This window comes from Muscardinus avellanarius, assembly GCF_963383645.1.
Source record: "Muscardinus avellanarius genome assembly, chromosome: 1".
Taxonomy (NCBI): domain Eukaryota; kingdom Metazoa; phylum Chordata; class Mammalia; order Rodentia; family Gliridae; genus Muscardinus; species Muscardinus avellanarius.
This window is the reverse complement of record NC_137786.1, coordinates 152,392,415-152,409,678: the sequence shown is the minus strand read 5'-3', so window position 1 is coordinate 152,409,678 and position 17,264 is coordinate 152,392,415.

Sequence of the window (17,264 nt, the reverse complement as noted above, 5' to 3'; positions counted from 1 at the left end):
GGGGATTGGGTGAGGGCTGACTGGGAAAAGTGTGCATGTATGTCTACAAAAGTATGTATCTTATTATGATGTATGAATGCAGTGCACCAATAAAAAAATTAAAAAAAATATGTATTATAAATTACAATTAAATTATGGCCATAGTATAATAATATTGCAGTACTAACTGAAATGGTAGATCAAATTTACGATTTAATCGTAAATGTGAAACACATAAAAGGAAGCCCACAATTTCCCAGCCTCTGTGTCAACTGAAGATCCACTTATGTTGGGAGCATTACCAGATCAATAACATTCTGCGATCAGCCTGGTCATCATAAGAAATATATATACTTCTTTATATAAATACATATATTTATGTATATATGTAAATGCATATATATTTATATGCATATGAGTGTACATATGTATGTATGCACATACATATATATTTATTCTCTCCCCAGCTCCTGCCATACAGCTCCTAAAACCTTTCTAATTTTCTAGACAATAGGGATGCTAGGGGCATCTTTTATTCTAATAGTTGGTCTTAGACTCAGCTTCCTGATACAGAGCTCCAAAATCTTTGGAATTCTCTAGGTGACAAGAACATCTTTGGTTTTAAGGAGGTGACTTTCAGTAGGTTCCTGGACTAAACCATTATTAGAAGCTTAGAATTTTCAGCTTTACTTATTATTTTGGGAGGTTGGGGTTTTGGGAAGAGGAGCTGGAGTTCAGCTTATAACCAGATAATGTCTACATGATTAAGTCTCCACAGAAACCCCCGAAGGACAGGGTTTAGAGTGTCTGGGTTGGTGAACGCATCCATTTGCTGGGAGGCTGGCAGAACTTAGATCAGTGAGAAAGAAATTCCTGTATGTGGGACTCAGCTGAACCTTACTTTATGTGCCTCTTCGTCTGTATGGTTTTTTTTGCCCTTTGTTATATAATAAGCTGGTAAACAAAAGAGTTCTGTGAGCTAGTGAAGCACTGTACCTGAGAAAGGAGTTGGGGAACAAGTCAGGTAAGTTGTGGGGGACCTTGAGACTCACCACCAAGAATGGCGCCCACGGTGGGAGCTGTCTGTGGCTGTACCTGGCTGCAACGCTCACAGTCATACCCTCTGTGACCTTGGATTAGTCATAGACTTTTGTGAGTCTCAAGTGCTATATATGTGTGGGGGGAGAAGGGGTTTCTGGAGATTGAACCCAGGGATGTTCTACCTCTGAGCTATGCTTACAGCCTATTTTATTTTTTAGTTTGAAACAGGGTCTCACTAAGTTGCAGAGGGCTTCGCTAAGCTGTTGAGGCTGGCTTTGAACCTACAGTTCAAGTGCTACATGTGGGCACTGTGAGGTCTGGCCGCGAGGTCATGCTAGAGGAGGACCACAGACACAGAAACAAGCAAATAGAAATACCGCACCACCATTGTCTGTCCCAAGATAACTTGGCCACTAACACACCAACCAGTGGCTTACAGGACTACTCCCGTATCCCCACTTCCTTGCCCCATAAAAAGCCCCTAGCCTGTAAGGAGGTGGGCTTTCTGACTTTTGTGGGCTCTCTGCCTGGTCAGATGCCTCCTTCCAGGTTTTATTCCTAGATAAAGCCTATTCTCTGCCATTGGGCTGTGTTTTCTTTGCCCCCATATAGCCCAATATTATATTTGTAACGTAAGATGGTGGAGTTGATTTGCTCCTTGACAAGTTTTCATTGCTGAGCCCTCTGAGAAGTTTGTGAGAGTGATGGGAAACATGTACACACTGCAGCTACGCAAGACTGTGATGGGACTCCAGCTGCCTCAAAGCCAGGTCTCAGACCACAAACAACCCATGGACCAGATGGTTCTAAGAAACCTGTATAACTCTGATACCATTTGACTCTCTGAACATATTTTACTTATGGCTTATTTTTTGGATACTGAGGGTTGAACGCAGGAGCATTCTACCTCCATGCTATGAGCATTCTACCTCCATGCTACGTACCCAGCCCTTCTTATTTTTTTATTTCCAAACAGGGTCTTGATAGGTTGCTGAGGGTCTTGCTACATTGCGAGGCTGTCCTTGAACCTGTGACCCTACTCTTTCAGCCTCCCAAGTACTGGAATTACAGGTGTGCGCCACCATGCCAGGCTCATATTTTTATTTTATTTTATTTTATTTTATTTATTTATTATTATTCTATTTTTTTTTTTTTTGGTGGTACTGGGGTTCCTGGAAGACCTTCTGCCTCCGGGCTACACCCCCAGACCTATTTTATATTTTTGAAACAGGGTCTCTTACACCAGTGCGGCTGGCTTCGAACCTGCGCAATCCTCCTGTCTCCGCCTCCCAAGCGCGGGGATTACAAGTGTGCGCCACCACGCCCGGCTCATATTTTTATTTTAAATCAGCTTAAATAGTATACTGAGAGACCAAAAATCACACAAAGCAAGACACATAATATTTATCAGCAATAAGATATTGCAAGTGCAACATATATATGGTTAAGGGTCAATTAGGTGACCCTAGGGCTGTGGCCTTTGGATGTGGTGAAAATGACAGTGACTTTAATATACACAAGTGAATAAAAGAGCGAACAGTGCATTTTTACAGGAATTCTTTGCGGGACACGATCGCTAGTTATACAGATAAATTAACTTGTGTATCCTCTCGCAGTACGTGTTCTTCTCATGCCATTCAAACAGCGTATAGAAAAAGGTACCTATTCAAAGAACAGAAAGATGCAAAAGGACTTTCAAATCAATACAGAGGACTTTGTCAATTAGAAATACATATTTTGAGCATTATTTTAAGATTTTTTTTTACATTTAGCATGCATACTGTGAAAATATTCAATTAAAATTATTTCACAATTAATCAGTTTAATTAATAAAAGATCCGTCTTTCTGTTTAAACAACTTATCCTTGGAGTATAGTGTGAAGCTATTTGCTTATTATTTTAAAAGATAAAAGATGTGCCTCTCTGAATATGGTTGGGTTAATTAAGGTACGAATTAACACTTTAAATTGTTATGTCAAATTCAATTATAGGAAAATACAATGGAAGATATTTGTTTTTCAGAATTAAGGCTGTATTAATAAGAATGGGTAGAGAGGAAATGAAAAGACTTGTTTTTGCAAGTCAAACAAAAATTTATTTTTTAAAAATCATTCAAATTTACAGAAAACAGAATACAGGAAAAAAAAACTCAGGGGAAACTGCATTGTTTTGAAGTGTCACAAATCAGAGTAACAATATTTTAAGATCTGTTAGTGTTATATACTATTCCTATCTAATTTTCTAGCGGCATGCATAAAATTAGGGTAAATTATTGGAGGAAATTTTTATTAGTGTCATAAATTAAATTACTTCAGATTATTGACAGATATATAGGGAATAAAAAGAAAATGGACATCTTTATGATTTTCCAAAAATTAAATGGAATTATTTAAATTCAAATCGCTTGAGGTTAAACAAGTACAACTGCTAAAAAATTATAGAGCAACCTTAAACAAAAATCTACTGAAAGTTCCACTGAATCTCTCTTGTCCAGATTTTTATATAAGGATAAGGCATAGAAGTAGAATAGTGCTATAATTTGTAAAAATGTGCATATAGGTAGCTCACACTAGCTCACAAGCTCAAATGGGATAACTCACATTTTCTCACTCAAGCTCCCAAACTTTTCCCTGTATTTTTGCTCTGTTTTTGTAAGAGACGTGGCTGTAACTTTCTCTCCATTGTCTGTTCATGCATGCATACATGCAGGGTTAATAACAGATACTTATGTTTCCTGAATAATTTCAAAGTAAGCCCTCATTCAGAAGTAACTTCTACCTCCAAGCTACACACATTTGGAAACAGGGTCTTACTAGGTTTCTGAGAGTCTCGCTAAGCTGCTGAAACTGGCTTTGAACCTGCAATCTTCCTGTCTCAGACTCCCAATTACTGGGATTACAGTGTGAGCCATCTTGCCAGGTCACACTGTATTTCACTGAGTGCAAGATACTAAGATGTTAGCATTATATCATGATGTTACCAATAGTAACAAGGAAAGGATTTTACAGAACTGTGTATGACTTACACTTGGCCAGTAACATTCAAGATAACATGAATTATAAGATGAATCCTGGTTTTAGAGACCATAAAATGTGAAAATACCTATAAAAATAAATTGCAGTTGATTTCTGCTGTGAGAAGGAAATAAAATACACTAGGCAAATCAAGAAATTTTCTAACCACATTATGATACAACGGTTTAAAATGGTTAATGCTGGATTTTATTACATTATCCTCTGAACATATTTCACTCATACATCTGACTCAAGTTTTATTGTGGAAAAAAGAGAGTTATTTCAAATTTCCTGGATGTTTATAATGTGTCACAAAAGGAACTACTCAAAATAGTATTCCTCAAAATATAAGCCCTTTCTTTAGTTCCCACAATGATTTTCAAGATATAAACAATATTGATGTTTTTTGTGCCAACAAACTAAAACTCTAGATTTATAATTTAATCTTAACTATTTTATGAACAGCTTTTTTACTATTATAGTTTTATTAAGTATATCTAATAAATTTAAAATTCTTTTCTTTCTCTTTCTACATATATATCTTTTAAGAAATTATTTAGTGTGTTTGTGTGTGTGGGACTACATACCTGAAATAAGATATGGTTAGTCCAATCTACCAGATGTAGAAACTCTTTCAGACACAGGAATTGTAAAATAATTATGTTGAATTACATTTGTTTTTTTTTTTCCCCCACTTGTAACAGCCATTTTCAATTTCCTTTGTTGAAAGACTTTTACTTTGATGAGTAAATTTTGATGGCATAGAATCTCTCATGACCTAAAATATTAAGACTTATTTTTCTTAAATTTATGTAAGATAAATTTTAAATATCCTCTGTGAACCTGCTCATTTATCTATTAAGAAAAAAAAACTCACTTCGGTTGGACAAAACACCAAAATAGTGCTTGTCATGGCAGCGACTGATCTAAGTACTTATACTAATTTGATGTTTATGAAAACCCAATTTAATGATAATAAAACTAAGGCAGAGAGATGAAGTCGTTTACAAAGCCAGGCAGTTATCAACTGGGGCGTGAGGATCGCGCGGAGGGTCTGCAAGGCCTGCACGCTCTCGCACACCGTGCTGTGCTCTTTCTCTTACATCACAGCACAATCATAGAGTACTGATAAAACTTAATATTAAAATAGTGTGCTGCTTCATAAAGTGCTTAAGTTGTTTAACTGTTATAAATTCCAAATTCTCACAAAAATACAGAAGACAGATCTCTGCATTTTATAGTTAACTCTATTCATTTGAATTAGATATTTATAAGATTTGCTTTCTTCTGATCAGTCAACTCTAACAACCTACTATATAAATAAAATATTTTCAAAAGCAGATATTTAGACCTTAGGTAGGCACACATTAGTAGTGCATAAAGAGCTACACACCCTAGCTTGGGAGAATGACAATGTCGCCATATGGTAACACCAGCAAACAGTCCCGTAGGCATTTACATCCACAGACACATTTCCTCTTTATTCATGGAATGGTTAACTGTAAGGTAGAAATACTCCACCAATGTTAACCATCAAGTTTATAAGAAACAGCATATTGTTTTATAAGGACATACGAAATCTCAAAAAATTATTTAATTTTGTAAATCTAAATATGACATGTTTAATGTGAAAATGAAAAACATACTAAAACCAGAAATATATGTGTGTGCGTGTATACATATATATATGTGTGTGTGTATACATATATATATGTGTGTGTGTATATATATATATATATATATATATATATATATATATATATTTTTTTTTTTTTTTTTTTTTTTTTTTTTGGTGGTGGTACTGGGGTTCCTGGAAGCCCTTCTACCTCCGGGCTACACTTCCAGACACCTATTTTATACTTTTTTATTTGGAAACAGGGTCTCTAAGCAAGCGCGGCTGGCTTCGAACCTGCGAGATCCTCCTGTCTCCGCCTCCCAAGCGCGGGGATTACAAGCGTGCGCCACCACGCCCGGCTATATAAATACTTTGCTGTGGGAACATTTTCATGTCAATATGATCCAATAAAAATTTCTGGTTTTGAGCCTGGTGTGGTGGCGCACGCTTGTCATCCTAGCATTTGGGAGGCTGAGACCGGAGGATCGTGTTTCTTGGACAGCCTCAGCTACTTAGTGAGGCCCTTTGAAACTCAGTGAGACCCTGTTTCAAAATAAAGAATAAAAAACAGGGTAGGAGGTGTAGCTCGGAACCCCCGAGGTTCCATCTTTAGACCCCCACACACAAAAAAAATTCTGGTTTCTCCCGACTACTCCAAATCTAGTTGATTGAATAGGAACTTATATATACATGTCAAACAACTAGTAATATCTGGCATCTTATCAACTGGAACTTAGAGCAAGAAATTTGTCCTACTCTTTTGTTTGTTTTCAGAGAACCAACATGGTTCTTTATACTCTCTAGACACTTTTTATTTTATTTTATTTTATTTTATTTTATTTTATTTTATTTATTTTATCGGGTTTGGGGATGGAACCCAGGGGCATTCAACCTCTGAGCTACACCCACTGCCCTATTTTTTATTCTTTATTTTGAAACCCGCTCTCACTGAGTTGCAGAGGGCCTCACTAAGTAGCTGAGGCTATCCTTGAACTGTGATCCTCCAGGTCTCAGCCTCCCAAATGCTGGGATTACAAGCGTGCGCCACCACGCCCAGCTTGACACTTATTTATTAAGGAAGCATACTTATAAATTTTTAATACACGACTAAGTAGTATTACAATACCCAACAACGGTCTGAAATACTGTTTATTATTAACAGGCTACATTCTCTGTCTTTAATGTTAAATGCACCAAACTTCTTTTCTTTCTTTTTTTGGTACTGGGGTTCCTGGAGACCCTTCTATCTCCAGGTTAGACTCCCAGACCTATTTTATATTTTATTTGGAAGCAGGGTCTCTAAAGCCAGCGCGGCTGGCTTCAAAACAGCACAATCCTCCTGTCTCCACCTCCCAAGCGGGAAGGGGGGGGGATTACAAGCGTGCACCACCTCACCCGGCTAAATGCACCAAATTTCATATGTAAATTAGTGTCTATAGAATAAATATAAAACTTATTAACTAATGTGAATAACCAAAACAGTGAACTATTACATTTTACTAGATAAGCATTGATATTTTGTCACTATATTAACCAATGAGTTGGATTTAATCATTATAATTACTCATTGTTTTATAAACAACTAGTTGGTTTTAATCACTAGAAACACTCCTCGCTTTATTAAAATGCACACACAAAGATCTACACTGCCAAACTATCCATATTAATATCTGCCCTTATGTCCTATACAGTATGGTACAAACTGAAATGTTGATTAATATTAAAGTAAGTAGCAAAGAACAGTGTACTGATGACTCATATACATCTTGCTTGTAATTGCATTGAGGTTTGAGGTGTCTAATTCATTAGTAAAGAGAAATTAGCTTATTCTTTATTATCATATAGGGTAACAATATGAATTATTTATACTCCCAACATTGTTTTTAAGAAACATATTATGTAAAATTCCATTGTGTACATATCCCACAGTTTTGTAATCCATTCATCTGTTGATGGACATCTTTTTACTCAGCCATTAAAAAAAAAAATAACTCCATTACATCATTTTCAGGGAAATGGATGGAACTGGAGGACATTATGCTAATTGAGATTAGTCAGTCACAAAAAATAAGAAATCAGATGCTTTCCCTAATATGTGAGAGCTAAGGAGAAATGGGTCATAGAAGGAACTCTAGATGAAAAAAGAAATCCTATAGAGGAGCAAACAAGACAACCTAAAGGAGGAGAAAGGAGGGGGGAAGAAGGAAAATCTCTAAAACACACAATGTACTTAAACATATTGAAGTCAACCACTAAGCCAAGCAAGGGAGGGAAGGATGGAGAGGGAATGGGGTGGGAATTGGGTAGGGGTTAAATCAGTGATGTGTACATGTATGTACACACAAGTTTTTTTTTTACCCCAATATGATGTATGAATATAATGTACCAATAAAAAATAAAAAATAAACATTTTATGTATAGATAATTCATATCAAAACACCAGCTAATTTAAGACACCTATCAAGCTGTGCAGACTCAGTTTTCTTGTGTGAATCACAAACTATTTCGTCTGAAATCCACTTCTAGTTTAAAAACAGAAGCCGAGTGTGGTGGTGCATGTCTGAAATCCAGTACTTGGGAGCTTGACAAGAGAATTGAAGGTGCTAGCCTCACAACTTAGTGAGGCCCTGTTTGTTTGTTTGTTTGTTTGTTTGTTTTTTAATAAAACAACAGGGCTAGGGGTATAGCTTGGAAGAAGAACGTCCCTGGGTTCAATCTCCAGTGCCACAAAAACAAACCAAATGAAAATGGAAATGGAATTTTTAACATTAGATTAAATTAAGTAGATGATGATGATGTTAGGTACCCACTATCACCTAATTTTAAACAGATTTTTCATTTAATCATCTCCAGGGAACCAGTGTAAGGCTTATGAAGATGGAGAGTTTCACCTTCTTGGCAAAACCTTTCCATATCTAACATACTTTCAAATATTATCTTTTCCACTCAGAAATGTGAAGCTAAATGTGTGGAATTAGGTGCAAGAAGCATACACATTTAAACACTTCAAAGTCTTAGAGTGGTGAAGGTACTTAGTGGTCATCTCCTTACTCAAAACAGAGCAGGAGCAAAGAGAACCAAGAAGGGTGTGGGTCATGAGGGAGAAACGATTCCCTGCATCTTCTGCCAACTACAACGGTAGCTTTACTAACAAGCAACAGAGCGCTTTAAATATTTCATCAACTTCAGCATGAAATTGAAAATCTGTGTTTGAAGCCATCAAATTATTTTAGGAAGCATATAAAACATTACATTTAAAACAAGTATGTGGCATAACACAAAATCGAGGCTTCTCTAAGAAGCTGCAGACTTTATGGTCACAGAAAAGCCTCACGTTTCTTATGTGATAACATCACACAGTGTTTGTGGGTTTGCATCTGGCAGGAGCCAGTGCAGGAAGACTTTGAGACTTACACAGATGGAGAGAGTATCACTTTCTTGACAGAAAATCTCATATGAATCCCCAAAACATTTTCATAGTAGATAGTTACTGAAATACATCCGTGTTTTTCTTTTTGGTACCTGACCCTTGTCCATTCCATTTGGAGAATGGCGTGTGGTTTCAAGGAGAATTAGGTTTGTGGTTGTAGAGTGCTTAAAGGAAGTCGATGTCTAGCTTGTCTTCCTCAGTTGGTCTTTGAGAATCACAGTGAGGCAAGGCTGGAGAAAAGGACTTTCTTTTTTTTAATACAATTTTTTTGTTGAAAATAAATGGTATAAATTTAAACGATACTTGGTGCCCTCTCTCCCCCTGCCCTGTTTTCCCTCCCCCCTCCCACCAATGATTGTCCAGAGTAACCATGCCATATTCATACTTTTACACATATTCAGATGTGGACCCTCATTAAGTTCAGCCTTCTGGAGAGGAGGACTTTCTAAGAGAGAATGTTGTTCTAAGTCTCAAGGGTTTCCTCAAAAGATGGACTCGTCATAGGCCACTACGAAGACTAGATGACAAGGATTCAGTCTAAGACCAGGAAGAAGTTTCCAACTAAGAGGAAGAGGGAGTGAGAGGCTACAGAGATCCAGAAGAAGGAAGAGGTAGAATTAGGAGAACAGAGTCACACATTTTGAGACTCGAATGAAGTGAGGTGAGCAATAGGATATCTGGACAAATAAGAGGGAATCCAAAACATCTGTGCCTTTCATGTAGCTGTAGAGTACGCACATAACTTGGGTTCTGAATGGTGCCACCTGGGCAGAGGGCTCAGGAAACACCTCTCCTGTAGGAGGTGACTCCTAGCGGAGAACAGATGAGGAATCTACTGAGCAAGCAAGGAATGGAAAGTAACAAGCCAGCAAAGTCCTGGTGTGGCAAGAAAGGCGAATTCACCATCCTTAGATTTATGTCTGAGGAGATAGCACTGGGCATGATGGGCATGCAAGTGAGTCGAGCGGCCAGTGAGACCAGGAGAAAGAATCTCTCTATCCCGCCACCGGTGTGGCATGCAGTACACTTCCTCCTTTCCTAGCTGTTGTCTGGTTATGTTAACCAGACAAAAAAGAAGACTAGTCCTTGGTGGAAATTGAATGAGGTAAGCAAACATGAGTTTCCTTTAAACCAAGGGGTGGACAGGACAGATTTATTTATTTATTTATTTATTTATTTATTTATTTATTGCAGTACTGGGGATGGAACCCAGGGGCATTCTACCTCCGAGCTACACTGCCAGCCTATTTTTATTCTTTATTTTGAAACAAGGTCTCAATGAGTTGCAAAGGGCCTCGCTGCACAGCTGAGGCTGGCTGCAGACTTGTATCCTTCGGTTTCAGCCTCCCAAATGCTAGGATTACAAGCTGGCACCACCACGCCTGTGCTTTGAACAGATTCCAAACTGCAAGGAGTTTGCCTCACAACTCATCAGCTGTCCCTTCTCAGTTCTCCACACTCTGGAGGACTCATGAAGTCAAGATCCTCTATGAGAAATTAAGGCTTTTTTTTTTTGTCTACCCCATTTGTAATTCTACTACATGATGGCATCCAAAGAAAAATCCACGCCAAGGTTGTGCTTGTTTTCTATGAGTTCAGTTCAGTTTCACTTTCTACCCATTTTCTAAACCCAGAGCTGTCCCAGTCTTACACAGACTCGCAGTGCACAGCCCTGGATTTTGTGGGTGGGGTTGTTGGTGGAGGGGTAGAGATGATTTGACTGGGTACATAGAATTCTAGAACTTGGTAAATTTAAGTTCTTCAGTGTTTTTTTTTTTCTTTATGGGTGAAAAATATGCCATTTCAACACAAGCAGAGTAATTAGACATCTGGCCGAGTGTTTGGCAATTTATATGGTGTGCTTCATCTACTTTCATCACTCTGTCAGTTCTAAGTTATTTCTTATAACAAAAAAAATCTTCCAGAAAATTAGAGAGGAGGTCATGATCACCTCCAGCTCTCCATGTTTATGACTATCATTTTCACTGAAAAATTGCAAGTTGCCCTCCAAACTGTTCTCCCTGTCTCTACGATCGTCTGTCTCCCACCCTACTGTTCATAATGTAGCAGGGAAGAATTTTCCAATATATTTGTATAAATTATGCTGCTTTCTTTCAACAGAATGAACTCTGTCCACCTCAGTATGGTGCCCAAGACCACCACTGATGTTCTGAGCCTTTCCTCCTCAACTGCATCACCAACCTCAGCCCACGCTCTGGTGGGCTTGACTTTTCCCATGATGCCTTTTTCTCACTCTTAAATTTAAGCCGGGTGCCCCTCGAGCTGCCAGGATTTTAGTTCCCTGTAGTTCTCCCATCAGAACACTCACTGGATGATATAACTATTCACCATGTCTATTGCCATCCACCTGCAAGCTCAGAGGAGAGGGGTCTCTAATATACCCACTAGTCATCACCACAGCCTGGCAGGTGTCTAGCCCAGAGACAGCAAATGCTTCGCAGCTAGTTGCTGAAAAATAAAACTGTGACTAAAGGAATTATTTTCAACTTTACCGAAACCACATTATTTTGCTTATGTGTTTTAGGGCATATATATATATATATATATATATATATATATATATATATATATATATATATAGTACTGGGGTTCCTGGAAGCCCTTCTACCTCCGGGCTGCACTCCCAGACATTTTTATTTGGAAACAGGTTCTCCTAAGCCAGCGCACACGGCTGGCTTCAAACCTGTGTGACCCTCCTGTCTCTGCCTCCAAGTGCGGGGATTACAAGCGTGCGCCACCACGCCGGCTTAGGGCATATTTTTCTTACATTAACATAGATAACAGAGTTGGCTATGATATATTGATGTAAACTATTAAGAAAGATTGGGGCTTCAGAGTTGAAAGTGATACTTTGATTCTATTTTCAAAGTTGGATGGATAATTGTGCTTTAGATTTTTGTTTCTCTTTTTTAAAAAAGCAAATGTGTTAAGATCTTATGACACTCAGGTGACAGCTAAGCAGAGGTTATAAAGATTTTTTTCTTAACCATTTAAGCCTCAAGTTAGAAAAAAAGAGAATTATCTTAAAAAGCAACAAGCAAGCCTCTCAGCACATTTACCTTTTATGTTTGGGTAGTGAGTGATAAATTCTCCAGTGGTTAGCTTGTTGTTATTAAATAACATCATCCTTACAGTGGCTATTGACAAATAATCAAGGAAAAATATTTGTTACTATTTAGGAGAGCTCTCCATTTAACTTCTCTAAGTCATATCTACTTCCAAAACAGATAACTTTTATGTTTTCTTCTGGTTTTTTAAAATGTCAATGAAAATTTTTTCTTAAATTATTTTAGTAAAAACCTCTTTGCTATGATTTTTCTTATGAATATGCAAATCTCAGAAAAATACACAGAGTACTAAAGTCAAAAGGAGATACTTTATTGGCTAAAGTGATGAATTTTACAGGCTGCTATTTGAAAATCTTACTCTACTTTTAGTCATATTTGATATTGTTTAAAGTAAATTCTGGGTGGCATTTTTACCCTATGGAAAACAAACAGAGCTGCTTTTCTGTTTTGACAAGAACATGATATATTTGTATTAATTCTCCATATATCTATTGGTTTTTCTCATGAATTTTAAAGCCCTTAGAAGAAGAAAACCTAATGTTATATAATATATAACGACTTTAAATTTCTGGTTAAGAAACTAGATTGAAAATCTATAACATAAATTGATTGGTCATTTTGCTATTAAAAAAACAATAAAATTTTGTGTCTACCAAGTTATGGAGGCTGCATTAAAAATTCAGTATGAGCCGGGCGTGGTGGCGCACACTTGTAATCCCTGCGCTTGGGAGGCGGAGACAGGAGGATCACGTAGGTTCAAAGCCAGCCTCAGCTAGCTTAAGAGACCCTGTTTCCAAATTAAAAAAAAAAAAAGTAAGCTGGAAGTGGTGGCACACTCTTGTAATCCCAGCGTTCGGGAGGCTGAGGCCAGAGGATCACAGTTTGCAAATAGCCTCAGCTACTTAGTGAGGCCTTCTGCAACTTAGTGAGACCCTGTTTCAAAATAAAGAATAATAATAAAAAATAGGGCAGGGAGTGTAGCTCAGAGGTCAAATGCCCCTGGGAGTATAAAATATAAAATAGGTCTGGGAGTATAGCCTGGAGGTAGAAGGGTTTACAGGAACCCCAGTACCACCAAAACAAACAAACAAACAAAAAACCCCAGTATGAACATAATTATGAACAGTTCAATATCTTCTAATTTTTATGATTTGAATAAAAAATTAAAGAAACAAAACCATGATATCTTAATAGTAGCACAGTTTGGTGGATAGATATTTAAGAATACAAACTCTTTTTGGAAAAGGAAGATAACAAAAGGCATCTTTAATGGAAAAATTTTAAAACCACTTTTGCCTAAAATAGTTTGTAATAAAAACTCATAGGAAAGTAAACACCACAGACAAAAAAGATATTAGGCTTTATATATAATTGACCAGAAAAAAAAAACATTTGAATGCGTTTTATTTAGAATAATTTATATTTCATAAGTTGGATACATCTGGACTTGATATATTAAGAGCAATTTCAAAAGATAGTAAAAGTAAGCCACAGTGTGTGTCCTGAAAACTACTTACAATGCTATTTAAATATTTCATTCATATCTGTCCAAATATGGACCACAATACTGACGTCACACTACAGAGTTAATAGCACTGTGCATTTTCTTCAAAGCGATGGAGTCTGCTTTCCTAGCTGCCTGGTTCACATTTCTCTAAGGGTGCTTTGTCAGTTAAAGCTTTCAGCCGGCTTAAAAATAATGCCTTTCCCATTTCTCTGAGAGTGATAAGAAAGCAAACAAACCTGTGTTTAACAATAAGGTCAGCGTGACATAAAGCAACAAGGGCCAGTAAACTGAAAACGAGGTTGACATTCTGGGACCGGTCCAGCAATCCTGCAAGAGTTTTCCAGACTCCGCAGCTGCAAGGAGCACGGACGAGCCCCGGCGGAGTCCAGGCCTGTGCCCAGAGCTCTGTCTTGGAATGCGGTCAACTGCAAGGAGGGAACAGGTCCCTTCGTGTTTATCTCCCCTTAGCAGCAACCAAGTTGCTGCTATAAACTGCTGCTATGTAACTTATCATCAGTGTTCCCCCAAATTCTTAAATCTTCTCCAGTGACTGAGAGGATAAATTATTAAAGGAAACTACTCTGCTTTGTATTTTCAATGTGTAAGCCTACTTTGATTCAGGCCCAGCTCTGTGTGCGTGCGCGCGCGCGCGCGCGCGCGCGCGCGTGTGTGTGTGTGTGTGTGTGTGTGTGTGTGTGTGGTACTGGGGATGAAACCCAAGAGAATTATACCTCTGAGCTACACCACCTTGCCTTATTTTTTTTTAAATTTTATTTTGAAACAGGGTCTCACTAAATTGCGAAGAGGCTGGCCTCAAACCTGTGATTCACTTGTCTCAGGCTCCCAAGTACTGGGACTACAGGTGGCCGCCACCATGCCCAGCTCAGCCCCAACTCTGGAGGTGTAAGTTCTGTTGACCCAGGTAACTGGTGGTCTGAAGGATTTTGAATAAGGATGTAGTCCAACCTGAAGTAAATGATGTAGTTTCAGTTCAAGCTTCTATTCATATTAAAACATGTAGACCAAGCCAGGTTGGACTGTCTTCCATAGGAGGGATGAGTAGTCAATTGTTTTACTGCTTTTTATTTTATTTGGGTTTAAGGGTCAGGGAATATGGAATAATGTTACTTTAAATAGATTGTAGATGCTAGGTAGAGATAAAAATTGTCCTTTTTGTCCAACCATGAATAAGGAAAACAGTTAAACCACAGAGCTCAGGTGATACACTTTTAATTAAAATAAGTTAATGACTTAGCCTAGTAAGAGTAAACCATTTGGGACTATCCAAATTTTTGCCAAGACATTTCCCCCTAGGTTTTGTTATGTATTTTCTTTAAAACTTAAGAGATGTGGCAATGCCCTACATCCAATGGCATATTTTAAAAGAAAGAAAGTTGTTCCTTTTCCCAAGTCATCCCTTTTCTGTTTCACTTTATCAGTGAGAATATGATTGTTGAGTTACTGAATTAAAAATATGAGATATATTTAAAGTTGAAAAAATATTCAAGTTTTAGTGCTGCTTTCATACAAGGCTATGAAGTTTTAAAGATATTCAAATGGATTCATATTCCATAGTGAAATCTCACGTGTAAAAAGTAAGGATACATCAGAGAATTGCTCAGAAACTAATTTTAGTAGCAGAAACTAAAACAGTAATAGTTGCCCAAAAGAGGAATATAGGATATCAGAGTAAAGCAAACATGAAAACTCTTTTATTACAACCTTCTTGGAATAGGAATGTTATTTTATTTATTTTTTTAGGCTATTTTGTCGTTGCCTTTGGTAAAGTTATTGCCATAATAAAATACAATTTGAGCATGTATTTCTGAAGGGACTGTGTGTTAGTTTTGCTTTCTAAACTTTAAAGAGAGTTAAAAAAATGTTGGAGCCAGTACTATCATGCTTTGATATTTATAATAAAAGGGTGCTAGGCTTTCTGTATTTCTGATAAAAGAGGTTCCAAACTCAAACAACTATATTTTTTAGGGAAACAAATTAATTGAATACCTCTCGTCAAATAAATCACAGTACCTAGTAATAGAAGTAAAGCAACTTGATTGTCCAGATTCCCGATTTCACTGGGGGATTCAGCTGATGAGTTTGATAAATTAGAGCAAGAATGATGACTTAATGAAAATGTAATTATGATCATTATTGTTTCTGAACACCTCTACTTTGTCTTCATCTCTATCAATTGCAAAGCGATTGGGTGAAGTTTAATGAGTTGACATGACTTGCTCCCGCTCACCCAGCTAGCAAGGCAGAGAAGTGGGGCACAGCCCTGGGCGGCTCTTCCTATACTGCATTCATTAAATATATCACTGTAGCTCTGAATGATTTGAAAGGTGCAGGTCAACATGCCATGGTTATTTTAAAAGTTTGTTTGGGAAAAAAACACATTACCTATCATATTTGCATATCATCTGTGTAGGGATAGATTACTTTTGTAATTTTATTAATACTTTGTAGTCTCACATCATAATTTAATTCCTAGTAATAGTGGCAGACATGCATACAGCAGTTGGTGGGCTTTCGATTGTTTTAATGTTAAATATGAAAATAGAATAGCATAGTAGTGCCCAATTTAAAAGTGCCAGGTCTTTCTTTTTTAAAATATTTTACTGGTTCTTTATAGTCATACATCTTAATGGGATAAAAGACTTGTGGAGATATACATGCACACATCACCCAATTAGCCCTTACCCAATCCCCACCCCATGCTAAGTGAGATTAGTCAGTCACAAAAAATAAGAAATCGGATGCTTTCCCTAATATGCGAAAGCAGGGAGAAATGGGTAACAGGAGGAACTCTAGACAAAGAAGGAGACCCTATAGAGGAGCAAATAAGGCGACCTAACTGAGGGGACGAGAGGGGGGAAGAGGGAAACTCTCTGAAGTAAAAGTACCAGGTCTTTAAACATGAGAAAATGTCATAGTAATTGATATTGGAACTATAATTGCTTCAGTCTCGACTGGCTTTTTTCAAACTTTTTTAAAGGGAAATATTTTTATTAACTCAAGCATCTCTTTTACTAACTCTCAAGTATTTCCTATATATAACTTGTCTTCTTATGATTTAATTTTACTTTAGAGTGACCAAAAAAGAACATGACCTGCACAAACATAAAGGTTATAGTGACTTTATAGTAATGGAGACATTAGTAGTAGGAATTTGTAAAGTAAAAGATTTAGAGATTAGATATCTCCTGCTTGGTAATATCATGTTCTTTTTGGAATGCTCTTTTTTTTTCTTAGCCTTACATATTAAATCCAAGTGTTTAGACACCCACATTGTGGACCAGGATGAACATAAAAAATATCAAGCATTTTTAGGAGGTTGCAAAACAATAACCGTTACTATAAAACCCAATCCTGTGGCCAACACATTTTATTTCCTCATAGTTGAGTCAAATCAAGACATTTTAAAATTACTTTAGAAATTAAGTATGCTCTGGTGGAAAAGGATTTGTTCTATCATATTACTGTTTTAATACAAAATAAAAAGAATCAGGAGATAAAATGAGCCAGGTGTGGTGGTGCTTCCTTGTAATCCCAGCATTCGGGAGGCTGAGACAGGAGGATTGAGGTC